The sequence below is a fragment of the Pinus tabuliformis genome, chromosome 5_1 (genome assembly GCF_031772625.1).
Source record: "Pinus tabuliformis cultivar Carrire ecotype Pingquan chromosome 5_1, CPIR1, whole genome shotgun sequence".
In the NCBI taxonomy this organism is placed as follows: domain Eukaryota; kingdom Viridiplantae; phylum Streptophyta; class Pinopsida; order Pinales; family Pinaceae; genus Pinus; species Pinus tabuliformis.
In genome coordinates, this window is record NC_142305.1 from 749,605,942 (window position 1) to 749,633,246 (window position 27,305).

Below are 27,305 nucleotides of genomic sequence, written 5' to 3' on the forward strand. Positions count from 1 at the left end.
AAACATTGTATTTTCATCACCATCGTGCTCTTATAATGGAAATGACAACTGGAATTTGTTAGATGTGAGAGATCCACCCCTAAAATATTCTCTAATATATTAGTTTTTAAACATAGATAGTTCTAAAGGTTTATTTCTTTCCAATCAAGGATGTGATTCCATTCTTTGAACATGTTGTTGTTCCTATTACATGAAAGCTTGAAGTTATGTAAAGACAAACTAAAAGCTAAGACAACATGAAAAAGAACATGAATAGGATTTGATACAATATGTATTATTTTTCATCTCAATACCTTAATCCATAATGTGCAACACCCATACTACTCTATGGGACATGATCCTTATTAATATATGGTGATGAGATTCTCTATTGATCCACATTGTAGCATTAATTTAATTTTTGCAAAACTTCTAATCCTATATTTGCAAGTTATTTTATGCTTCCATGAGTTTTGAAGAAATAAATTATTTCAAGTGAACCACATATCTATTAAGAAATCAATAATATTTTACGTCAAGATCAATATTTGACATTAGAAGCTAGAGCTACAAACATGGAAGACGAAGAGAATTACAGCCCTGCATATTTATAGATTTAACAGATCTTCTTATTCATTCATTTAAGAAATTGATTTTGATATTCATATTTTTTCTTCTTAATTCAACTTGAGGGTTTGTAATGAGTTGGTACATTTAATGCTGGATATCTATGTTCCCAACTGATATTAAAGGTTTTCTCCAAAGATATGATTATGATAACATTGTTTTGTGATATGCACTAAAATTGTGTCTAGTAGGTACATTTAATTGTTTATTGACTTTCTTTTCTTTCGAATTTATTGTAAATGTGGAATATATTTTGGATGGGTCTATTATAGGATGTGATGAATTATATGATTTACGTACATAGGAATTTTTGAATTTATTTTCTTGATTATCTTATCAATATTTACTTTTGAACTATTTCTAGATTGCAAGAAAAACACTTTTACAATTGGCTTGAGAATGCTCGAGATTGGGCAATTAGTCAAAGTAGATTTTGTGGAACATCTCTCCCTTTGTAGGTTAATGATGATGGAGAGGAAAAAGTTATTGTGGGGTCAATTGAAATGATAGAGGAGACTTCAGGTGTGAAGGTTTGTTAACTATATTTTTGAATATTAGAAACGAATGTCGATTTAATCAAACAAAAAAATAATAAATTTGTATTAATAAGAAAACTAAACAATGTATATATTTTATTGTTTCAAAAGAAAGGATAGAAGTACATTCCAACATTAGAAACATATTAATATATATGAAAAGTGATATAGGAAAATATCATTGATGACTTTAAACAAATTAAAAGATCATACAATACTCATATATCATCATTCAATAAACATTGATGCCTCATTGGCCTTCAAAAAATTGACTGTAAAATGTTGGCTATGAAACTAAAGTCTTAAAGTGCAATAGTTTCCAATCTTTACTTGAACGTAAAAAAATTTATAATTATAAAAATAAAAGTAGGTTAAGATTTTTTTGGCTAAAGATAGAAAATATGAAGGATTTCCTCTCATAAAAAGAGATATAAAATTTGAATCCAATCAGTTCATTACAATATTCCTGTCTTCTGGGTAGGCTATTTAGTTTTCCTCCTAATTATGAGACACTTGAACTCAGTGAACCAGAATCTTCTTAGGACCATTTTTTTAATGAATCCGGACCATTCCAAGAACCTTTTAGAAATTTGAGAGAGATGGATTGGCACAAAATTTTCATTATTGATCTGACACATGGACATAAGATTCTCAATATAGCTATTCTTTTTATTGTATTTTGATGAAAATTTGGATATTAGTTTCATATATTCATAAGGAAATTGAAAGAATTTCTGAATAGCCTATGCATCCCATGTGCTAATTTCCTTACTGAGTTCTTCATCAAATTATCTTTTCTTCTCAATTGCTTGCTGATTGATTACACTAGCATTTTTTTTCTGAGAGATTTGGGTTGAGGCATGTCAAATTCATCTATAATATCCAGTCCAGTATCTAATACATAATCACATCTCCTAATAACCTCTTCAATCCAATCCTTTATTACCTTTCTATTTGATTCTCTCTGATTTAAGGAAACAAACATAATATTTTTATCTTTCTTGCAGAATTTTACAATATTTTTAGGATTAAACTCTTTTTTTCCAATTGACAACCAAATCAAACCTATCACTTATAACTCTTTCCTCTTCAATTAATGATTCAATTTTATTATCGAGGGGCACTAAATACAAAAGGAATCTATAGATTTCCATTTGTTTCAAAAAATTAATTTGAACTCCTTTCAACTATTGAATAAATAGTAAAGCATGTTCATTGAGTACACCGATATGTACAACACTATCTTGAATTTTTTTTAATTGTTGTTGTAGATATTAAATTTTCTCTTTGTATGTTGTGGAAACAGTTTCCAGATTCATATCTGATTCTTCCATAGTAACTTAAATCTTGTTATCCTGAGATTTATTTAAAACCTCAAAATGTTGAGCATGATGTCTATTTAAATCTGTGAATTTTTCTTACCACAGTTGTTCTAAATTTTACTTCTCCAAATTATTATGTTCTTCCAACTTCTAAATTATTAAATAAAATCACTCTCTGAGAATTATGGGATGATTTTTCCATTGTTCCTCATTGAATAATTTACCATTTCCAATTTTGCCTCTAATTCCTTAATCTTATTCAATTTTTTTCATACTAAGATAACTCACAAACTGTATGCTAAGTATAGGTTACAAAATCCCCAAGGGACTTGGTTGATTCCTTTGCTTTATCTTTATAATCTCCTAAAGCTTTCCAACTAAATTTTGAAACTATAAACGCAACCTCTTCACCTCAGGGATGTGTTCACTATAATAACCCAACATCCCTAACATAGTTAGAGAAATGTGGTAGTATTATTAATTTTGCTTTTTGACTTTTCTCCAAGTTTTCGAAAACTCAAATTGGATGTTACCATTACATTCATCTCGATGAGCCTTTTATAATGATATAATTTTTTTCCCAATTTGGACTCTTGGATCACAAATTATGATCCTATAAAGTTTTATTAGTATTTACATATTATTTCATTATTTCTACCACGCGGCACCCATGTGGTACCCGCATAACATGTTATTACTTTTCCATGTCACATGGGCACAGGACCTATAAAGAAGCCCCTCCATGTGTGTGCATTGTTATAATAATAATAATATGTATACATATATCTATGGCCTTCCATTTTATGTTGTCGAATAGCCCACATTGAATGAGTTCAAACCATGACCAATAGTCAATAGTTAGACCCATTCGTAAAATACACACACAAACACACACAGATATATATATCTATATCTATATCTATATATATATATATATATATATATATATATATATATATATATATATATATATATATATATATATATATATATAGATATAGATATATATGTATGTGTGTGTGTGTGTGTGTATAATGTCTGTGCAGTTGTTGCCCCCACCCACCATCCAATGCCAATGAAACACCAATCAAATCGATGACCATTAATCAATTATTCTATTGTGACCCTCCTCACTTACATCACCAAGGGTGGGGGGCTTCCACTCACAGGGATCTAGTTCAAGGTTCTGACATGTAATATGATGGTTCTCTAGCTATTCAACCTTCCTGTGGTTTGGGTTCAATAACCTATCCCAACCCTTCCCCGCTAACATTAGTGGGGCAGGTTGTGTTATTTCTTATCGACCATTATTATTGATGCTTACTCATCATTTTCCATTAACCCAAAACCTCCGCTCTCAGATGTGTAATATGGTTGAGAGGGATTTGTAACCTAGCCCTCGAGGATTAAGCCCCCAACTCGATGCATATGAGCCTAGAACTCCCTTCTAGGCTATGGTCTGGACTCGGTACATATGCAAGGTCTACCTTGACCTCAAATCGTATGTGTCAATCTTATGAATAGATTCTAGCCATTCGTTGAGCCTGGCATCCCCATAGGTCATGAAATAAGGTTATGTAAGCTCACAGTCTGGCCTTCAGGGCTAAGGTCTACCTGAGGGCACACAGAAGGTTGGCCCCAACCTTTGGCCATAATTCTAGTCACCCCACATCATATTTATTTATATGTATACGATTTCACCTGTGTATGGATCAAACCTCTCGATAGAATCAAATAGTTAAATTAGAATCATAGGGTCATTTTAAATGGAATGTTTTACCTTCAAGCCATTGGCATCATAATCTAACTGTACTCGTAATTTTGGTTAAGAAAAGTAGGTGTCATTCACAGGACTTCAACACTCAATTATATTACGATTACACACATAACACACTCACACACACACACACACATGCATATACTCTATAAGTGATATGTAACATCCCTTTTTGGTTCATACAACCAATGGTATAAAAACTCTGTGTATCATTAAGTTCATTAGTTAATTTAAAGCATTAGTTCGATAGAAACATGTTTATATTACCATGCCTAGTGATCTCTCACACTAACAGTACAATTGAAACTTCTCTTTATGCACCAATCTAACATATATATTTAAGAAAATGTACATGTCTCTATGCCCTAGATAAAGGATGTTGATGCAGAACCATTCATTCACATTCTTATTTGAAGAAATTTCCATAACATATCATCATAACCACAAGGAAACCATGATCCTTTTCCACATTACAAAATCATCTTAACAACATAAACATAAAATTCATGGAAATTATACATATGGAGATATTTATATTGACTTGAAATTGGGAAACTGAGTTAGGGACATAAACTCTCCAGCTAACCATAGACAAGCTACAACCAATCGTTACTTGTAGGTGTCACCCTTGAGGTATATTATAGAGACTGGTATGGCTTTGTTGAAGGGATCAGACAGTAAATTCTAGTTGAGATAGGGATTAAAAAGGTTCTCCCACCTTCACCACCCTCCAAATAGAATTCAACAAAATGCACAAGCAATCCAGAGGACTACTACCTCCACCCTTCATTTGTTTAATACCTAATAAATTCCAATGGATCTAGATGCTTCACCTCCACCCTAAAGTCATGTATCACAATGATTCCACCCAATTAAGGGAATTTGAAATCCACTACCAAAACTATATGAAGCAGGCAAAGGAGAACTTAAGATATTTCCTTACCAAGAATCCAAGGACTAAATCTCCACCCCAAGCTTGTTAAGGGAATACAGAGAATACCATCTCCACCCTCTAACTCCTAAGGCATCCAAGTACTTATCCTCACATGAAGAGAATTCTTCTCATGTACCTATTGCACCACCAAGATATATGAATATTATCTAAAAAAAATTGATGCATAGGGTTCCTCCACACTACTATAGATATCTCCCAAGTTTCCAGAGAAGGAATATGCACAAGATTTTCCTCTACTGTCCAATGTGCTTCCCTTACTCACCTCTCAACCATTGTATGATATTCTGAGTGATCGTGTGATCCAATATTTTTTTCTTATAGATGCATTAGAATTACTGTAATAGAGCACTTAAAAACCATAGAAACATATGCATGTAAAACAAAGATAAAAGAAGACATAATAATGCATGAGATGAAGGAAAAGATCTTTGATTATGGAGTTCATCCAATTTGGACTACATCTCTGGGCCCTGCTCAATAGTGGGGAGCCCTTCATTCATTAAATGGCACGAAAAGGGAGAAGTAAAAGAACATTTTACATAACACCCTTATACCTCCAATCTGGAAGATATATGACAAATGGAGAGCCCAACTATAGAGACAAACAACACCACTGACTTCCTGGTGAAAAATCATGTAGAATCACCTATCCAAACACCCAATTTGGATAATCGGGCTTTCTGCACCTTCTCAGAACCTTCTGATTTATGAGGAAAGGTTCTAGCCACTTTCCAGGAGTAGGTGCCACTGCTCTGCTCTGTAAATATACACTTCTCTCTATTTCTTTCCCTCTCACTGCATGGATAGCCTAATTTATATGCTAGTTGGTAGGATCCTTAACAATCCGGGTAGTTTAAACAAAACGACAAGTTTAGGTAGGCAGGTTGTTTGAAATAGAGAATTTCGATCGCTGAAATAGTTATGTAGGTAAAAAAACTATTTAATCATAGAAAAACCTCCATCGAATAGCTCATACAAGCCATTTCGTATAAAACATTAAATGGGCAAAAGAATACAAGAATCAATGCATTAATCTTTAACCGATGGCTTTATTAGTGATGACCTTAGCATATCGGTGCCGATAACCCATCGAAAATTGTAATCAGTGGAATCTGAAGGGTGGTACTATTATTGGGACTCTGCACTTAGCGATGTATGATGTCTGATAAAAGGTGGACATGACAGAACTATAAAACTATAATGTATAATAGTGTCGCATCTGTAGGCCTTTCAGTGTATCGCAATCGGCGGGGCTGAGGGAGACTCTCCATAATGGGCCACTGCATAATGCAAACTAAGATCTCTGAACCGATCGATCCGATAGGTTTAAAAACCACACCCTATAATCATATTATATCTGGGGTTCATCGCCATATCGCAATCGACAGAGTCAGGGGTAATACATATAACGAGACCTTGTTCCTTGCAATGTGCGATATCGCAATCACAACCTAACTCTGCTGGGATCGATTCTATAAAATGCTTCCCTTTACGATGTGCGATATGTGATCATCACATCTACCTTTTCTTTCTTGGGGTTGATTCTTTAAATGCAGAACTCTGCCTTTTGCGATCAGCGAACTATGGGGCCAATGGAAGCCTACCACTTGGCACTTCCCCATTCGCTGAAGACTCTACCATGTCATTTTTCTTCCTACCATTGATCCAAGTCAAACATGATCTTTGACTTGCTCTAAATTCTTCATATGAGCTTGGATTTGAGTGTCATTTGTATCATTGGAATTAGGATGCTGAGCACTTCCACCTGAAGCTAAGTTTATCAAGATTCAGCCACTTTGAAGTTTAAGCCTTTTTGCCATGCCACTGGTACTTCTTAGTGATCCACTTGGATCCTCCTGGATCAATCGTCTGTTAGGATATTCTGACACATAGGAAATAGTTAAGTACAACTTGGTCTAGTGTAGAGTTAGGTATAGAGTTAGGTAAAGTGTGTTTCTTTACCATTGTACATTTTGTAACTTACAATCCGACGGTCACGATATGTAGTGATCCGACGGTTCATTCTCTCCTCGGTATTACTGACACTTGATCCGTGGCTTGACACCCGATTGGTCCATGAATTCTATTTAAAGCGCATGGAGGGTCATTTGAAGGGTAATCCGTGCATGAGAGAAACATATGTAAATTTTCTTTCTTTTATTAATAAATTGCCTGAAGTGGCCGCGTTGGCTCAGGCCGTGGACTGTTTCCCTCTTTGAGGGTTTTAACCACGTCAAAATACTGGTGTATTGATCTGCGATCTGGTTGTGAGCGGTGTCCTTTTGTTGTTCTGTCTGAGGAACTTACCCTGTAAATTCCTACATGGTATCAGAGCTATTTGAGGGCCGCGTCCGTTGGTGATCCAAATCTGAAGCCGGTAGAACTGCATCCGATTGTCGTTTCCTAGATCTGTTGTTTCTGACTGCTTTCGCGCCGAGAGGACTGCTCTGTTGTTTTGGGAGTATCTGTTCCAGTGAGGAACCCCTTTCGTTTCACGCGAAAAGGTTTCTGGTAGCCCTAGTTGCGTCATTTTTAAGATCTGGAGGTATACAGTGTTTATTTGCAGTTTACTGTTATTTTCTCTCTGTTTATTTCGGTTTCGGTTTATTTAGCTTTTTTATTACTGGATCTATACCTTTCATTTCTGTGTATGCTCTTTGCCCTGCGACTCTGTGCGATCTGGGCAAATCAGAAACAGAAAGGAAGGATTTTTCTCATGCGTATGCTCTTTTCCCTACGCCTTAGTGTGATCTCGGAAAATCAGAAACATTGAGAAAAATATTTAGTTTTTCGGCTAAAGCTAACTTTGAGCCGCAAGGTTCATTTTTGAAAATATTTAGTTTTTTTGGGTAAAGCTAACTTCGAGCCGTAAGGTTCATTCTCTTTGCATGTCCGTGTTGGGTTTTCTGTTTTCTGTTTTGTAGGGAAAAAGAGCTTTCTCAAAGCAAGCAAGCAACCAACCCAAAGCCCCCCCCCCCCCCCCCCCCCCTCTCTCTCTCTCTCTCAAATTTTTTGTATAGATCAATTGGTTCAAAGCTATTTTAAGAGAGTAGAGGTCTTGGGTTCAAGTCTCCATTTTGTGGGGGCAAATTTTTTCATTTCCGCACATTCCCGCACTTCGTCGGCAACTTCAACAACTTTTTTTCAAAAAGCCATAACTTCTTCGTCCGGAAGCCGTTTTCAGAGCCGTTTTTTTTAAAACCTGCCTAATTTTTGAGATCTATCCATTGGAACACTTATTTTCAGCATCTTTAGCTTCAGTTTCCATTGAAATGGAAAGTCAATACCAAGTTACCCTTGACAGCACCAACTACTTTCAATGGTTGGCTTACATTGAGGATTTACTTAGAAGTAAAGGTCTCTTCAGAATAGCCTCAGGCCAAGAAAAGAAACCGAAGGATGAAGATAAGGCTTCTAAATGGGAAAATAGGCAAGATCAAGTACGTGGATTGATAGGGATGTCTATTTCTCTAGATCTTAGATTCCATATTGCAGAAATTGATTCTCCTGATGAAGCAATGAAACAAATCAATAAAATTTTTGGGATTAAAAATGAAATCAGAGCCCATCAACTTGAAAATGAGTTGCTTACATTGGACCCTAATAATTTTTCTTGCATTGAAGATTTCTTGTCCAAGTTCAAGACCCTTAGATATCTTTTGGAAGGTGTTAAAGTTAAGAAAGAAGATAGTAACCTTATCTATTCCATTCTTACAAAGTTGGGACCAGCCTACTCTGTGTTTGTTTCCACCTTCCATTCTACAAGAGAAGCCTTCATTTCTCAAGGAACAGACTAAAAGTCCCCTTCCTTTGACTCTTTTTGTGATTCTTTAATAAGAGAACAAGAAAAACTCTTACACCTTGGTCTTCTTAATCTTGGAAACTCTTCCAAGAAAGCGTTAGCCTCCCAGCAACAACCAAATTCAAAGAATCTTAAGAAGTCATATCCTAAAAAGAATGGTCCTAAACCAAACAAGGGTCCTAAGCAATTTCAGCCCCAAAATGAAAAATCATTTCAACAAAATGATAAGACAAATAAAAACAAAGGGAAGAAGACTGATAGACATTGCAATTTTTGTAATCAATATGGGCACTTAGAATCAAAATGCTTTAAGAAAATGGAAGCCTTGGAAGTAGCAATGAAGAAGCATAACATCCATTTGGGGCAATCTTCAACTTCAACTTCATCTTCAGGAATGGCACTTTCTGCTTGTGGTTGTCAAGCATCTCGGTCTGGCTATGCATTAAATGTATCTTCTTCTTCTCATTCTCATGAGTGGCTCATTGATTCTGGAGCTTCTTATCACATGGCCAAAAACAAAGCCATGTTTTCTTCTTTAAATGATTGTAACACCAAAAATATATATGTTGGTGATGATATATCTCTTAATGTTGTAGGGACTGGAACTGTTCATCTAGACAATGGTCAGTTTAATGATGTATTATGTGTTCCAACCTTATCCTGCAACCTTCTATCTGTATATCAGATAACTCATTCAGGTGAAGGTAAAATCGTTGAATTTTCACCTCATGATGTTGTAATCAAGGACTTAAGAGATCCTAAACAGATTTTGGCTACTGGCATTGCTGATGATTCTACAAGGTTGTATAAGTTTCACAACTTTGGGTCATCAAATCTTCCCTCAGTATTTGTTGCTTATAATGATGAAGTGAGCAAACTTTGGCATGAGCGATTTGGTCACTTAAACTATCGCTCCCTTCGGCATCTATGTAAAGAAAATATGGTGACAGGTCTTCCTATGGTATCTTGCAGAGATGGTGTTTGTTCCAGATGTGTACTCAAAAAACATCATCAGGACAGTTTTGAAAAACGTGCCTCTTGGCATGCCTCAGCCCCTTTACAGCTTGTGCATAGTGATTTATGTGGTCCACTTCCAGTTGTGTCATTCTCTGGTTGCAAGTATTTCTTAACTTTCATTGATGATTTCTCCAGACGCACTTGGGTATACTTCTTAAAACTCAAGAGTGAAGTATTTAACACTTTTTTGGCCTTCAAGGCCTTTGTTGAAAAACAATCTGGACATCAAATTCTTAAGTTAAGATCTGATAATGGTGGAGAATATGTTAAAAACACATTCATCAACTATTGCACTGAGAATGGAATTCAAATGCAACATACTATTCCATATACTCCACAACAAAATGGTGTAGCTGAAAGGAAGAATCGCACCTTAAAGGAAATGGCTAATTGTATGCTACAATCTAAAGGACTTGGTCTTAGTTTTTGGGTAGAAGCAATTAACTGTGCAAATTACATAATAAATCACACTCCTACTAAGGCTTTAAAGAATATCACTCCAAAGAAGCATGGAGCTCAATCAAACCAGATGTAAGTCACTTTCATGTTTTTGGAAGTGAAGCGTGGGCCCATATTCCAGATGAAAAGCATAAAGCTTTAGAACCTAAGAGTGAAAAATGTACTTTTGTTGGATATTCTGAAGATGTCAAAGGCTATAGACTTATTCCATTTAAGTCCAAAAATGTTATCATTAGAAGAGATGTAAAATTTGATGAAAATATATCGGCCTGTGAGCCTAGTCCGGCGGATGTGCCACCTCTCCCTATCTCTTCTACCTTTGAAAACATTTCTTCTTCAGATGACGAAAGTGAGGATGACAATCCTCCTTCAGCTCCTGAGCTTCCAAAATGGGTTCGTGCCACTCGAGATGCAGCAAGTGATCTTGCCGGTGATCCTACAGATCAGCGACGCACACGTTCTCAGTTCAAGAGAGCCTCTTCTTACTGGCTCAAGCTCCAGTAAATTATGATCCTGACACCTTTGCAGAAGCTTCAGGCCATCCAGATTGGGAAGCAGCTATGAATGAAGAATATCATTCATTATTGGCAAATGATACATGGGATCTTGTTCCTTTACCAAAGGGACGAAAACTTGTTGGATGCAAATGGGTTTACAGAACCAAGTATGGACCAGGTGGGAAAGTTGATAAACATAAAGCTCGTCTTGTTGCTAAGGGCTTTTCACAGGTTGAAGGCATTGACTACACTGAAACCTTCTCCCCTGTTGCCAAAATGAACTCTATCCACCTTGTTCTTTCCCTTGCTGCCTCTTTCAAATGGGAAGTCCATCAGATGGATGTTAAATCTGCCTTCTTGCATGGGGACTTGCATGAAGAAATCTATATGGAACAACCCATTGGCTTCATACAAATAGACTCCAGCCTTGTTTGTCGACTTAAGAAATCCCTTTATGGTCTCAAGCAAGCTCCTCGGGCTTGGTATGCCAAAATGGATAGCTTTCTTTTAGAATCTGGCTTTTCTAGGTGTCATTCTGACAATACTGTCTACACCAAGAAAGTGGGCAACTCTCTTATCATCCTTGTTCTTTATGTTGATGATCTTATCCTTACTGGTAGTGATCCCAACCTTATAAACCATGTGAAGTCTAGCCTCAAAAGGAAATTTGAAATGACAGACTTAGGACACTTACACTATTTTCTCGGTCTTCAAGTCTTGCAATCCAAGGAGGGTATTTCCCTTTCCCAGTCCAAGTATGCTTGTGATATTCTACGTCATTTTCACATGGAAGACTGTAAGCCAGCCCCTTCTCCCTTTCAGTCTGGAGTCAAACTCTCAGTCACTTGTACTTCTCCTGAAGTTGATGCTACCTTATACCGTCAACTTGTAGGAAAACTTTTGTATCTAACCCATACTCGTCCTGACCTTTCCTTTGTTGTTGGCCTTGTTTCTCGGTTCATGCAAAACCCTCGTGAAAGTCATTGGAAAGCAGCTAAAAGAATACTTTGTTATGTTCGAGGTACAATTCAGTTTGGGATTCATTACAGTGTCGAAGCATCTCCTCTATTGGTTGGTTTCACTGATTCCGATTGGGCTGGTGACCCTGATGATCGGAAGTCTACTGCCGGTTATGTGTTCACTCTTGGTTCAGGACCTATTACATGGGCTTGCAAGAAACAGGGTGCCATTTCTCTTTCATCAGCAGAAGTAGAGTATCGTGGTGCCGTAGAAGCTAGTAAGAAAGCCTTGTGGCTTCGTCAGATCTTGTCAGAGTTTGGCTTTGAGCAGCAGCATCCGACTACACTTTGGTGTGATAATCAAAGTTCCATTCAGCTATGCAAAGATCCAGTCCAACATCAGCGCAGCAAACACATTGAACTGCACATGCACTTCATCAGAAAGCTCATTCATGACCATGTTCTTGAAGTGCAATATTGTTCAACAGATGATCAAGTTGCAGACATCTTCACAAAGGCTCTCACAGAGGCGAAGTTCACTAAACTTCGATTTATGGTTGGAGTTCAGGAAGTTGTCACTAAGGGGGGATAGGCTCTAGTGCCTCCTTCCTTCTCCTATTGTGTCATATTTGTAAATCCTTCAATCCTATCCCAAGTTGTTCTTAAGGGGGATGTTAGGATATTCCGACACATAGGAAATAGTTAAGTACAACTTGGTCTAGTGTAGAGTTAGGTAAAGTGTGTTTCTTTACCGTTGTACATTTTGTAACTTACAATCCGACGGTCACAATATGTAGTGATCTGACGGTTCATTCTCTCCTCGGTATTACCGACACTTGATCTGTGGCTTGACACCCGATTGGTCCATGAATTCTATTTAAAGCGCATGGAGGGTCATTTGTAGGGTAATCCGTGCATGAGAGAAACATATGTAAATTTTCATTCTTTTATTAATAAATTGCCTGAAGTGGCCGCGTTGGCTCAGGCCGTGGACTATTTCCCTCTTTGAGGGTTTTAACCACGTCAAAATACTGGTGTATTGATCTGCGATCTAGTTGTGAGCAGTGTCCTTTTGGTGTTTTGTCTGAGGAACTTACCCTGTAAATTCCTACATCATCATGGATCCTCCTGGATCAATCCTCTCCACTAAGAGAAGATTTTGGTCCTCCAAAAGAATTAAATAATCTGTTACATCTCTGTACATTTTCTGCACCACAAGTGTCCTAACATGTCATCCTTCCTTCTCCTTCATCTTTTTCCTTTGAAGAAATTAGTGATGAGCCGACACCTACATCTCTTGTAAACCTATAGTACAATATCTTTAAAATTACATGTTTTTCTATATGACAAAAAAAAATGAACCAAGCATCCCATACTTTCCATGAGTTTATAACAGATACTATATGGTCAAGTTTACATAAAAATGGAAACAATACTCTAGCTATCAATACAAGGCCAGAGATCATTGTTGCTTGAACAAGTGATGGAAACACGTCATCACTTTCACAGTTTAAAATGCAACACAAAATAAGGCCAAACATCATTATTGCTGCAACAAGTGATGGAAAACACATCATCACTTTTACAGTTTAAAATTCAACAAAACATTTGAAAAAATAAGCCCATGACATTCTACCACACCTAAAAGAACCATCTCTCACTTGTCAAAGTGACTGGGTCATCTCCTTGTGGTGCCTTCACTAGTCAAACAACTGTTTCACCTAGTTCATGCATGGATTCTTCGTCATTGCAATGCTGCTCTTGATGGAGCCTCCAACACGTGGCTCTTTGATGACCATTGTGGAGTAGGTAAATCTCCTCTGCAAATAGAGGTGATCCCTCTAGCCCAAGTGTGGGTCTAGCCGCAAACAGAACAATCTAATGCAAACTTCCTTAGACTAGAATCGAATAAGAGGGCCTACCTCTTAGAACGCTATTCCACTTGATGGTGATGTCACTTCTTTGTTCCATATCCTTTCGTTCTTTCCGTTCAAATACCCAAAACAAACACACAAGAGACAACGACAAATGTGATAACTTACAATCACATTCAATATACTTAAAAGGTCAAGGAATCTTAAGCCATCAAATGTAATATGACACTTAATTTATGAAATAAAACATTAGTTGTATTAATAAAACTTCAAAGGGAAATACAACCTGAGACTTGACGTTGTAGGTTCCCTTTGGCATGTTTAGGTTCTAGTACCACTAGAAGCATCTCATGATTCACCCTTAACACAATAGAAGTTGAAGGCCTCTTTCCTTGTGTTCCAAACCAAAAACAACAAGCTTATTCTCTCTTCACACACAAACTAGAAGGTTAAGGTTCTCCATATGGCTCTCAAGGTTTGCAGATTATTTCATCCCTTTCATTAGCTAGCTGAGGGCGTGAAATGGGGATTTTATATGGCTTTGATGGAGGAGAAATGGATCCTCTTATGCTGGGAGAGGCCTTGTCCCTTATGGTTTGTTCCATCTTAATAGGGGAAAGGAGCTCAAAAAGACTCTCTCGGCTTTATCTTACTCAACCATTTACTAGGCTTCTGTTCACAAAGATTCTAGAGCTAGAAGCTTCGACTCCATTTTTAAAAAATTGCCAAAATAAAGTCAGCGCAAGTGATGAAAGGCTTAGTTGCACCATTCAGTGCTAGTCCTGGTTTTAAACTCTGCAAATTGGCATAGGGGAAGAACCAAGCACTAGCACCGATCTTGGAAAGTGAGCTTGAAGGAAGATTCTTGGGAAATGATGAAAGAGGGAAACGTTCTGCAGATGAAGAGGGATATATGGACATGTCCTTCATGGTAGGGAAACATATGTGGGTCACTGTAGAGGTCCTCCAGGATTAAGGAACGGGGAGTACACGGACAATGAAAAAATGTTGTGTAACAGATGCCCCCTAAAGCTTGAAGGCCAAACAAGAGTGGGGTGAAATGCTTTATGAGTAGATGCATGGAAACGGAGGCCACCATTGGGAAACCTACAAGAAAGCATAGATACATATACATCACTAGAATATCTGATAGATGAATAATGATATGGACATAGCCATCCAGAAGAAGATCATGTAAATGGATCCAAGGTATGGGTGCATCCATCCAATATGAAGGATCATATCAAACCCAAGGTATGGTCGCAACCACCCAATAATGAGAAGGATCATAGATAACAGACTTATGGAATGGTCGTAAACATCCATCTGAAAGAGACATGTATGTAAGCATGATCATGTCACATTACCCTACAACATGGAGTTGTGTAATCTGAGCCCAGGGTCTTGGGCTCCAACATGACTCGATAAAAGTACAATTCCTAGCACGTGAATAGATGTAGAGAGTAGTCTTTCGGATTAATCACATTGTAAGGAAAGACCACTCTCTACATTATGGATTACAAAAGTCTTAGGTCATGAATAGATGTGTTGATGTCGAACATGATAGAAAATTGCTTGATTACCAGTCAATGATATGAACTGTTAACAAGCACAAGAGAAACCACCAATAATGACAATGGATCTCAAGGTACTAGCAGGACAATGCACAAAATGTTCATAAGGAACTAATGTCAAACATCGGTGAAGTCACCCAATCGAAGGCCAATGATGTGAACTTGTCATTGAGTGCCAAGAACTTGTCTTTAGGGCATGAAAGCTCTAACGTACTGGAAGGGAGTCTCTCTGCCAACTTCCCGAATAATGATTTGAATTCGATAGGAAGTGACCATGTTGAAGGAGGGCCATGATGTATCCCACATCATTGACACAAGCCAAGAGATGTAATGATTATGAATAACACAGAGAACCATGAATGAATGCAGAATGTAGAAGGATCAACTCTTGAACATATCGGCGACACAACTTCAGATTTTGGTAGCTTTGGGATCCATATGATCAGAGGTCATGTTGATGAGGCAAAGTTTGAATGGAAAGGAAAAATGGCAGCCCAAACCAATGAAGGTCAATGATGAAGTGGGGATATCCCAACCCGACGCAAAGTACAAGAGTGTCATGTTCAAGAGTGACTAGTTGCCAACTCAAATGGTAAAAATTTCCCATTTTCCCCCACCATTTCTGGTAGGTAATCCAATTATTTTTTATCGCAAGATTGAAGGGGATAGCATGCGCTAGCACTGTAATTCCATCCTTCATATGAATCCTACCTAGTAAGATTAATGAGCCCTAAGAAGGAGAATCCCATGTCTGTCATGGTGACGAATCTGATGTCGTTGAATCTTTTAATGATTCCGACAAAGGTGTAACTAAATATCTTTTTCATGTTTAGAGAGTTTGAAAAAGACACAAAAAAGAAAACTTCAAAAGGTCCCTTTTCATAAATTTGTGTCTCTCGAGCCCGGGATAGCATGCGCTAGCACTGTAATTCCATCCTTCAGATGAATCCTACCTAGTAAGATTAATGAGCCCTAAGAAGGAGAATCTCATGTCTGTCATGGTGACGAATCTGATGTTGTTGAATCTTTTAATGATTCCGACAAAGGTGTAACTAAATATCTTTTTCATGTTTAGAGAGTTTGAAAAAGACACAAAAAAGAAAACTTCAAAAGGTCCCTTTTCATACATTTGTGTCTCTCGAGCCCGGGAAGGTAGAAAACAATACTTGAGAGAATTGATTGACCATGTTACCCAAGGAGTACCTTTTTCATAAATAGTTTATCCCAACCCGTAAAAGGGGTAAATGTATACTAGGTAAATGATGTTTCACAACCTTTAACGAGTTCAAAATGACAAGAGCATGGCAATCTTTTCATGTTTTAAGAGTCGGAAAAGAGCTAAAAGTAGACCCCTTGTTTTTATTCTCTTTAATGAGTCAAAAAGGGAAAAATACTCGGTGATCTTTTCATTTGAGTTTTTTATGAGTCGATAAAAGAGCTTAAGCACGACTCTAGCACCATCATTAGCGATCCATTACCTGTCGCTACACAAGAAGTGGATGCATTATCCAATTTCTAAGGTAAAAATAGGCAAAAAATGCTTTTAAAATCCTAAAAGCTCGTGAAAAGTTTATAAAAAGGGGAAAAGTAAATCATTTTTTGCCATTTAACCTTTTACCTCATTTGGAGCAATTTTTACCCACTTGTGCCCTAAATCTTTAGGAGCATATTGTAGTAGATCTAGGAGGATGATCGACACAACATCATTTGCAGGTAAGAGCTGAGACCTTAAGCTTTGTTTTCATACCTGTTTTTCCTGGTTTTAACTATTTTTTAGATTTTTGAGCAAAATCTTAGCAAAAAAATTTTCCCTCAATTAGCGTAAGATCTAGGCTCAAGATCACATCGATCGAGGGTTATTACAATGGGAAATTGCACCGTTGATGTCACTATTTTTAAAATAGTCATGCTGGCGCAGAGAGTATAAAAATTTCGATTTTTGCCTAATTTCTTTGCTTTAAGTCCCCCATTTCTTGGTCAAAGACTGATGTTGACTTGGATCGATGGTGTTTGCAGGAAAATTGCAATGAAAAGATGGTTGATTGGAAAGAACATGAGCATGAAGCCATTTGACTTATTCACATTGGTAGATCCAAACTGTCTAGATGATTTGAGGAACTACGAGCTCCTCAAATTCTTCCTTACATCGGGCCTTTAGGCTGAACCTAAGTTGTTAGAATACTTGATTAGTTTTTGGGACATTGGATGGGAAGTCTTTGTGATCTGTGACCAAGAGCTCGAGCTAGAGACTTCAAACATTTACTTCATCACTAGACTCTCTTGAAGAGGGGAACCAGTCAATCTGTATGGGGCCAGGCCCGTTGGGGTAAGTGTGACCATGTTTCTCATAGAACATTGCCCAGAAGTGCTAAAACAAAAAAGAGACAAGGTTGATATCAGGAGTGTTAATGACCTTGTATTGAGAGTGCTTCTCTTGATAACAAATAGAGTTGTTGGGGCTCATGCATTGCATGAGTCCAACAAGTCCAAATTCTAGTATGCCATAGACTACATGACACCCACTGTCTTCAAGTGGGAAAAAGCCATGAAAGTGAATTTCAAATGCCAATTATCCAAATGCAAGGCAAGGAACTTGAAACAGTTTGGATATGGTTTCGTTCTGGTGACTTTCTTTTTAGAACGGATCCCACTATTTCACTATCAGCTGGGAGAGGTAAACCCCCCATTGCCACGAGATCCATGGATGGTCTGATGGAGTGAACTGATGCCTAGAACCAGCGGGCCCCAACATATGTCATAGAAGCTCGCTTTCTTTGCGTAGCTGAAGCATCAGCTGATTATGTTAGAGTATTGGCCATATAGCGGTACTAACTTCCACCCGCTCCCAGAAGGGGAGGATTTTGATGATGAAGGTAAGCAAACAATTTTAATTTTTGATTTTTTATTGTTTTTGAAATATATGTATTCAAGACACTTTGGTTTTGTAATTGCAGATGTGGGATTAGAGCGACCAACCAGGATGTGCCCGATCACTAGACGCATTGCTCGACAGTTTGAGCTCGCTCCTTATCAGGAAGGAGTCAATAACGAGGAGGAGATTGCATCGAATCTCGATAAACTGACTAGAGGCATCCCAGAGTATGTGTAGATGGTAAACATTCCATGCCAATGTCAGCAACACACAGTGGGAGTGTCAGATCGGATCTGTCATTTACTAACTCGAGTAGTATGAGTGGTGACGTGCTATCATGAGCACCATGCCGAGTAGTCCATAGTTTTAGCATTTATAGTTTTGAGGCCTGCGAGCCATGGATGTACTGAACACGTATATTATTTTGGGGTTCTTATGTATGACACTCAAACATTATATATATCTATATATATATATATATATATATATATATATATATATATATATATGTATATGTATATGTATATGTATATGTATATGTATATGTATATGTATATGTATATGTATATGTATATGTATATGTATATATATATATATATATATATATATATATATATATATATGTTATATTTCCTGTTTACTATAATACAATGTTTTGTTTTTCACATGTTGCGTAAATGTCTATCTAACACATAATTAGCTAATGCATCTGTTAATGCATTCATATGTCTAGGAATGTGATATAATCAGAATTTCCTTTTAATAGACAAATACGTAAATACATTCTAAATATGTGAGTGTTTCGGACAGACTATTGCCCATTGAGCTAAAGAACAACAAGCTGTGAATCAAGATTAACAACCATTTCCTAAATGTCAAGAGCAATGGCTTTGGACAAGAGCATGATAACCGCATTATATTCAACAATGTTATTAGTTGTTTGACCTAAAAAATACCTTGAATATCAATCAACTCACCATTAGGAGCATAGATAGCCCATGCCACGGAGGATAGATTCTGGGTACTATGGAAATCACCATTAGTGAAATCGATGTAAGGAGTCATAGACATCTGCAAAGCAGTTGAAGACATAATAAGAAGGAAAGATGCTTGAAAAACACACCAAACCAAACTGCACAAAAATGAATAACACACTTATGCACAAAAGTAACCATGCGAGGTGACTTGGGCATAGTACTTTTTGATGGAGTCCATTATCGGATTATGGTAATCAATCAATAGTGAGGAAAACCAGAGTTTTACCATTGACATGACATGTAAGCATCGAATTGGCCATATAATAGAGTAAAACTCATAAAATTTTATGCCCCCATGCCCCTTGGGTGAGTGAGGGTTACGAGTTGCAAGATGAAAACCCCATTACGATAATGGGTCAACGGTAGAAACTCAAGGAGACTGGGAAAACCTGAACTCATGATGAGAAAAAGGTGCCTTGAGTTGAAAGATATTGATAATGTAAGGATAAAATGAGATGTCAATAGGTAGCATTGGGGTAATATTACCCATGTTTCCTTTCAGCCAGAATTCGTCGGTCATGATTGTTGGTATAAAGATGATCTCAGGTTGTCATTGATGTCAATTCAAGCAGCACCAGGAGCTACCCTTATCTTTCAAGGGAATTTTGACTTGAAAAATTACTCTATTTTTAGTCAAGGATCTTCTATATGGATTCTACTCGTCGAGATGTTTCTGTTGATATATGGCACGCCAAGTAATTATTCACGGTTTGAGAGATATTCATGTTTGAAGTTAGTAACCCCAGTTAGTGGGCTAAAACCCTATGGGGTTGTGGCATGGTACTCATAATTGGTTTTCGTCATTGAATAGTCATTAATTAATAATTTTTTAAGCTCCTAAAATCCCTCCAACATTCTTTATAGAAGCCCCTCTCAACACTATAAAAAGAAATCTCATATATCCTCCAAATGTAGCAATCATGGCATTTTCGCTATAACATCATTTTAGTGCAGAATTAGATTCTAAAATGAAAACCCATTTGATTATCAATCCTGAAGAAGTTTTCGATCGAATTTCATATCCTGGTTCACTATATTTTCAAGGATATGATCTGCAGAAATTAGGGTTTTTGCAGGCTGCGAATTTCATCTCAAAGAAGTGACCTTGGGAAAATCATCATAACTCTCTCTCTAAGAAGAGGATTGGAATTCTGTAAAACATGGCGGATAGTGCATGGATTTTAGTGTTTTGTGTATCAATTTTGAAGCCTAAGGAGGCAACAGTGACACGTGGCATATCGTACAACTTTTCTCTACTGAACTAGTCCATCATTAGGTCATTGTGAGGGATTGGGCATAACTTTGTCTTGAAGAGTCCAAATCAAGTCAGACCTGTGGCATTGGAAAGAAGAGTTAGAGGGATTCTATACGACCTAAGAGCACATGTTAGGGATCTGAAATCGTAGAGATACATCATATTAAATATCTTGCTCCTAGAAGACAAGAAAAACTAGATCAAGAGTTGTCAAGGGGTGCAAAGCACCAGAATTTCTAGGGCAGCAAAGAGCAAGGTAAAGCAAAATGATGTAGTAGAGGTAAGCTATAGGTAAGTTTCTTTTGTATATGCACGTTCATCTCTTAATTTAGTTTCTTTGTATTCCAATTTGTTTTTTCTGTTTAGAATTGACATATGTTCTGCAGGATGAGGTAAGTTTTGCTATTATCATGTCATGGGTATTTCTTTGAAGACTTTTTGTAGGCATTATATATGCATCAAGAGAAGAATCAATGCATAATCTAATGTTCTGAATATTTAGAAAGGTTAGCATGACAAGAGAAGCAATCAAGGTGTAGAACAACAGCAAGAAGTTCACCACATGAAGTCTTCAAGTGGGAAGCACTACATACAATCATTGTAAAAGTATCATTGTACATAGTCATTGTGAAAGTTGTACAAGTGTTTATCTGCCAAGAGTTGAAGAGGAAATGTCGGGAGGTCTAGGATCACCATTAGGTGGTTGTGTCATAGTTGGGGTTATGGTCAAGTGTGTCTTCTTTTTCTACATCATTATATATCATTGTAAAGTGGACCATTTTCCCTAGTACGAGAATCCATTCTTCTATTATTATTCGATAGGGTGGTAGGGTGGTGCTAGGGTAGTGCATGAAGTCACCAATAGGTTTAATCTTTTGGAAACTTCAAGGTGGTAGGGTGGTTCTCGGGTGAGTTGTAGCTTATTGGGTGTTAGGTCATCCGTTCAGTTGACTACTGAAGAATCTCGGGTGTTCGAGCGTCCATCTAGTGAGACCTAGAGATGAATGCTTTTCTAGAATTCTAGGAAATTTTTTCTTTCATTTCAGTTAGGTCTAAAGATTAAAGAATTTATTAGAAAATCATTCGATTGTTTTTTACCCGGAGGGGGTTTTCCACCTAAAATATTTGTGCTTCCTGGGTTCTTCTATTTACTGTTATTACTACATAAACGTTAATAATAATAGAGGATTAACTAATTCTCTGAAAATATTTAAAAGTGCTAATTTCTAAGGAATACTAATTCTCACCCCTTACCCCCTCCCCTCTTAGTATTTTCCAACAATTGGTATCAGATCCAATTTCCTTTAGTAAGAGCTTAGCCGCTAGAAGTCAGTTTTCAGAGCATAGAGATGGGAAAGTCAAAGAAGCGGGTTACAAGGATTTCAAAGGAAAGTATAGATACAACAAAATCTCAATAAAGTGAGTATTGTGTACCAATCCCTGATTTTGATACAAATAATTACTGGATATGGGAATACAGGATGGAAGTATCTTTGCAGGCACATGGAGTATGGGAATCAATTGTTTCTAGAGGCACATCTACCGACGAAGCTAAAAGGTACAATTCAAAGGCCATGAGTATAATTGATGAGCCCCGAATTGGGTAACTTATTGGGCTCATTTTGCCTAACTATTCTTGATCAATCCACCATTTTTCATAGTTTATGCATGTTTTTTGAGTATATTTATGTTAGTTGAATGAATGAGGATGGTCACTTTACTAAGAAGGCTAATACGTGATTATTTCAGGTTTTTGGACAAATTTTGGAACAAAGCCAAGAAATTATGAGCTAGATGATAGCCAAGCATGAAGGAACAAGGGTGAGGATTCGTAGGAAGGGTGTCTCTTTCATTAAATGGCCCTTCCTCAAAATCTCCACCCTCAACTTGGAGCTCAACAGGCCACGAAAATGAATCCTAAAGGCAGCCGAGCAGCATTGTGAAAAGTGACTGTTTACTGGCAGTTTGAACAGCCGAGCCCCTTGAGTTAAGGAGGGTTGTTGAAGACCCTCATAGTGCATAAATAGGAAGGATTTCAGCCTTCGTAGGTTACTTTTTGAACTGTTTTGTTTTGCACTATAGCACTATCATTTTCTCAGCTCATTTTCGTAGCTACTGCTGTATAACTTTCTTGTGACATGGTTATTTTTGAGTAATGAAAAGAAACTTTATTTGGCATCAGTTCTGAGTTTTTCTTAGGAGCCTATAGCTCTTGGGGTTGGGCCCAACCCAAGTGCCAAGGCTTCCTTTGTGTACTGTTATTTGCTTTTCATGTCTTTGCAAAATAATTTCTATTAAGTAGATTAAAATCTTGCTGGTTACCTAGGTCATTGTTGATGATTAGAAAGGTTTTTTATGTTCAAATTGAGTTGATAGGTTAATAACAGGGAAGATATTTAGAAAAATGCCATCAATCACCTCTGATCTCACGTCTCCCTCAGTGGGATCGTGAGCTGGGACAAAGGTGACCTTGCTGCCAACAAAAACACTGTCTTTGCCTCACCATGCAATCATTAGTGTTAGATTCTCATTTGCAGAAATTGATACTAGTTGTGGTTACGTGTTCAGGTTCATGATTGCTTAGTTTTCATAGCTATTTCACATGATTTCATTGCAAATAAACTTCTGTTCATTTCCTTTGTTGTTACTTAGGTTAGATTAGAGTAAAGTAGCTAGGTCATTGGTTTTCCAAGTCATTGTTTGTTTAGTTTGAGAAATAACTTGCAGAGCACCTATAATACCTCTCCATCTACCCGTAGTCCATCAATCCCATCTGCTCCATCCCCTATCTCGGATTCTTGCCTCACGTTTGCCACATTTGTTCGCATAGCCCTAATTTTTGTGCAACATTGCTCTACTCCTCCTTGAACAAATCCAACCATCCTCATCACTCCTCAGCTCCATCCACCAAGTCCTGAACCTACTCACACCCTTGTCCTACCCCCATACTCACTTCTCCACCTTTCTCTCTCCATCCACCCTCCAAAATCCCATTTCTGAACATCTTGCAGAACCCCTGCAGACTTCTTGCAGAAGCTCATGAAAGTGGTTTCTTGATAGCCAAACTCTGTGAAAATCTCTGGAAGGGTGCTAGGGACCCCTTAGGCTCTCTTCTAACCTTCCCAATCTCCCGCAAGCATTTCCTCTCGCCAATCCACGTCTGCACAGTCAAAAACCAGTTAAAGCACATGCGTGACAATTCTGACACTTTACTCAAACATACAAAAAGATGTTTTTTTTCATATTTTACTGTAGAAGTAGCTTAGACACATGCATTTCACCTTCTTAGAAGTTAATGGCATCTCTTTCAGTAGCTGTCGTCCTCTTTCTTCCATCAGTAGGATTAGCTGGTAAAATTAGGGTTTGCTAGGGTTTGTGTTTCCTTTCAGCTTTTCAGTTTCTTTCTGCAAGTAGATTAACCTCCTTTGAGTTAGCTTTCGTCCATCAGTTAGAAAGCTTCTTCTCAGAGCTCATAGAAGTTAGCTTAAGCTCCTTGTGGACTTGTGCCAGCTAACCAAGTGACAGCTGCGGCAAGAGCTAGTACTTGTGCATACAACACCGTCGCTTTCAAGTTTGTTACGAACTACCGGGTTGATAAAAGTAAAGAAGGGAGTCCCAGGAGTTGCAGAATTATTGCTGCAATACTAGAGCCCACCATCTTTTTGGCACCATTGCCGGGGAAGCGTCAGAGTATTTTTGATTGCTGCTTTTCTTCTATTTTTCTACTACAACCTTCTGCTAAGTAGTTTATTTCATTTCCATTCTGTAATTTCATTTCTGCAAAAGTAGATTAGACATTTCCTGCTTTCATAGATTAGCCTTTTAATTCTGCAATTTCAATTCTGCAAGCGTAGATTAGCATTTCAATTCCGCAATTCCAATTCTGCAAGTGTAGATTAGCATTTCAATTCCGTAGTTTCATTTCAACAAAATAGATTAGTCATTTCCTGCTTTCATTTCAATTCCACATTTTCATTTCCGCAAGATAGATTTTAGTTAGTTGCAATTCCATCTATTTCAGTTTTGCAGGTACAAGCAGAAAAAAAGCAAAAGAAACCAAAAACCTTTCATTTCATGCCTCGTAGGAACAAAGACAATATCGGAAAATTCTTGCCCAACACCCGCACCACATCACTGAGTCACCCTTCTCTCTTCTTTGGTGGCAGTGATCGAGTCGAACCTATAGGTGAACCTCCTGACATATATGAAGATCCTATAACAGAAGAAGAGCGAGAGAACATTCCTCTTGAGACCATGGCCGAGCACAGAAATGGTATAGGGGGTGACGAGAGAATAGATGGTGCCTTCTCCATCCGAGAGACCAATGGGGACATGAAAATGAAAAACATAAGTCCCTCAGCCTTACCTCACTTCCATGGATTGACCACTAAAGACCCTGATACCTTCCTATTTGAGTTTACTGTCCTTTGTCGAACTTATGACTATGCTGAGGATGAGCAAAAGTTGAAACTCTTTCCTTCTGCCCTCAAGGATGTAGCACTACGCTGGTTCATGGGGTTACCTGGAAACATTATCACCACTTGGGCTCAGATGCAACAAGCCTTTAACAACAAATACCGGGACTACTGTAGGTCCAAGGAAACAAAGGGAGAAATCTTCTGGATGACCATGGGAAATGATGAGTCCTTAGAAGACTACGAGTAAAGGTTCCAACTTAGTTATAAACACACCAAGTGCACACTTGAACGTGAATCTCTAAAGATGGTTCTGCTCTGAGGAGTCCTTGAAGACCTTCTAGATACCTTTCATTTGCTAGCTGGAGGGGACATCTACCAACTACCTTATGAGGACATAAAGGCTGTGTTTAGAAACCATTCTAGGGCAGCCCGAAAAAGAGGTAGCGGGAATCCACTTTTAGCTAGTGCCACCTTCTCCAAGCATGAGTTTTCTAATCAGATGGAAGACCTCAAAAGTGAGATGAGACAGGCCATTTCCATGCAACTTGATACTTTCTGAATCCAACAAAAGAAAGAGGAAGCTGAGAGGGCTTTGGCTATTTTCTGTCCTAGATGTACAAGGAAGCACCCTAAGAACGAGTGTCCATTGCACTTAGTAGAGGTATGTTTCGTTTGTAAGGAAGACCACCCCACAAACCAATGCCCAACCTTACCCAGATTTAAAGCCATGTACCAAGGGACTGAGGCAACCACTGAACCTCTGTACATCCTCAACCAAAGGAGGCCGCATGGGCCCATACCTTACCATCAGGGGATGCAAGGGACATCCCAAGCTTATTATAGCCCCAACCAGTCTACTCACATACCTTCTTGGGGCCCCCTTGCTCATCCTTCCTAGTCCGCACCTCCTCCATGGTCTTATCCATCTCAATACCATACTCAACGCACTGCTCATTCGTTTCACTCACATGTCTAGCCACAACCTTAGTGGAATGCACCTCAACTGGGGTGGACGCCCTAATACAACTCTCCTCCTGCCATTCTACCTCCACCACTGGCTCAACCATAACCATTACCTCCTGCTCCTCCAAGACAACCCCAGATGCCTGGTCAACCGAACCCAAACCCCAACAACAGATAGGCCCAACAGGTATACAGTATGGAGACAACATGCCCTACCTATGTTGTGGAGATCCAGGAGATCAACCTACGATTTGGGAAGGTCCTTCTAGATCGCCAACCTCCTCCCCCGGAGGATGAGGAAGAGAAACAGGAAAGTGAACCCAAAGCCATTCCACCCTTTCCTTAGCGACTAACAGTAACCACGCAACCAAACCCAGAGGAGACTGAACTTCTGGGAGAACTTAAACAGTTGTGTGTGAAAATACCACTTCTCCAGGCCATAAAAGATGTACCAATATACAACAAATTGATCAAGGAGAAGTGTTTTAGGCACCCAGGCAGGTGAAAGAGAGATGCCTCAACTATCAATGTCATAGGACAACTGTCCAATCTAATGTTGGGATAAGTAATCTGTCCAAAGTATTTGGACCCTGGGAGTGCTATAGTTGATGTCCACATCAATGGCACCATAATTCCCCATACCTTGATTGATCTAGGGGCTGCAATTAATGTGATGACTAGGGACACTATGCTTAAACTCAACCTTCAGAGTTCCTTAAGAAAGACCTTGAAAGTACTGCAGTTAGCAGGCCGCTCCACCGTGACTCCCGAAGGGATTGTGGAAGATGTCCTGATCTCTGTTGACTCTTGAGAGTACCCTGCGGACTTCTTTGTCCTTCAGCCAAAGGCAAAGCTCACTGGTTACCCCCTCATTTTGGGAAGGCCTTGGTTAGCTACTACGGATGCTTAAATTAGTTGTCGAGCTAGAAGCATGACCATCAAGAATGGGCCTATGTCCAAACAGCTAGTCCTATACCCTCCTGCCCAACCTCTGCTAGAACATGACTTACCACTCTGGTTGGAAGACGGAGATGAGGATGAGGTTTACTCTGCACCATTGTGCACAGTAGAAACCACTAGGGGAGGCCCTCAAACTGAGGATGACTTGATTGAGAATTTGATTCAAAATACACATCCCAGTGTATTGTCCTTAGAGGAGTTGGTGGAAGGTACCCAAGCCAGCACTTTAGTGGACCTCTGTGTGACTGATCCAACCTCTCCCAGAGTTAAGAATGTGGAATTTGGCCCCGAAAGAACCTTAAATATCAGCTCCTCCCTATCTCCCTCCCAGGATAAGGAGCTGTGTAGCTTACTGAACAATCATCTGGATGCTTTCGCTTGGAGATGAGATTAAAGGAGTCCACCCTTCGGTCTGTACCCAT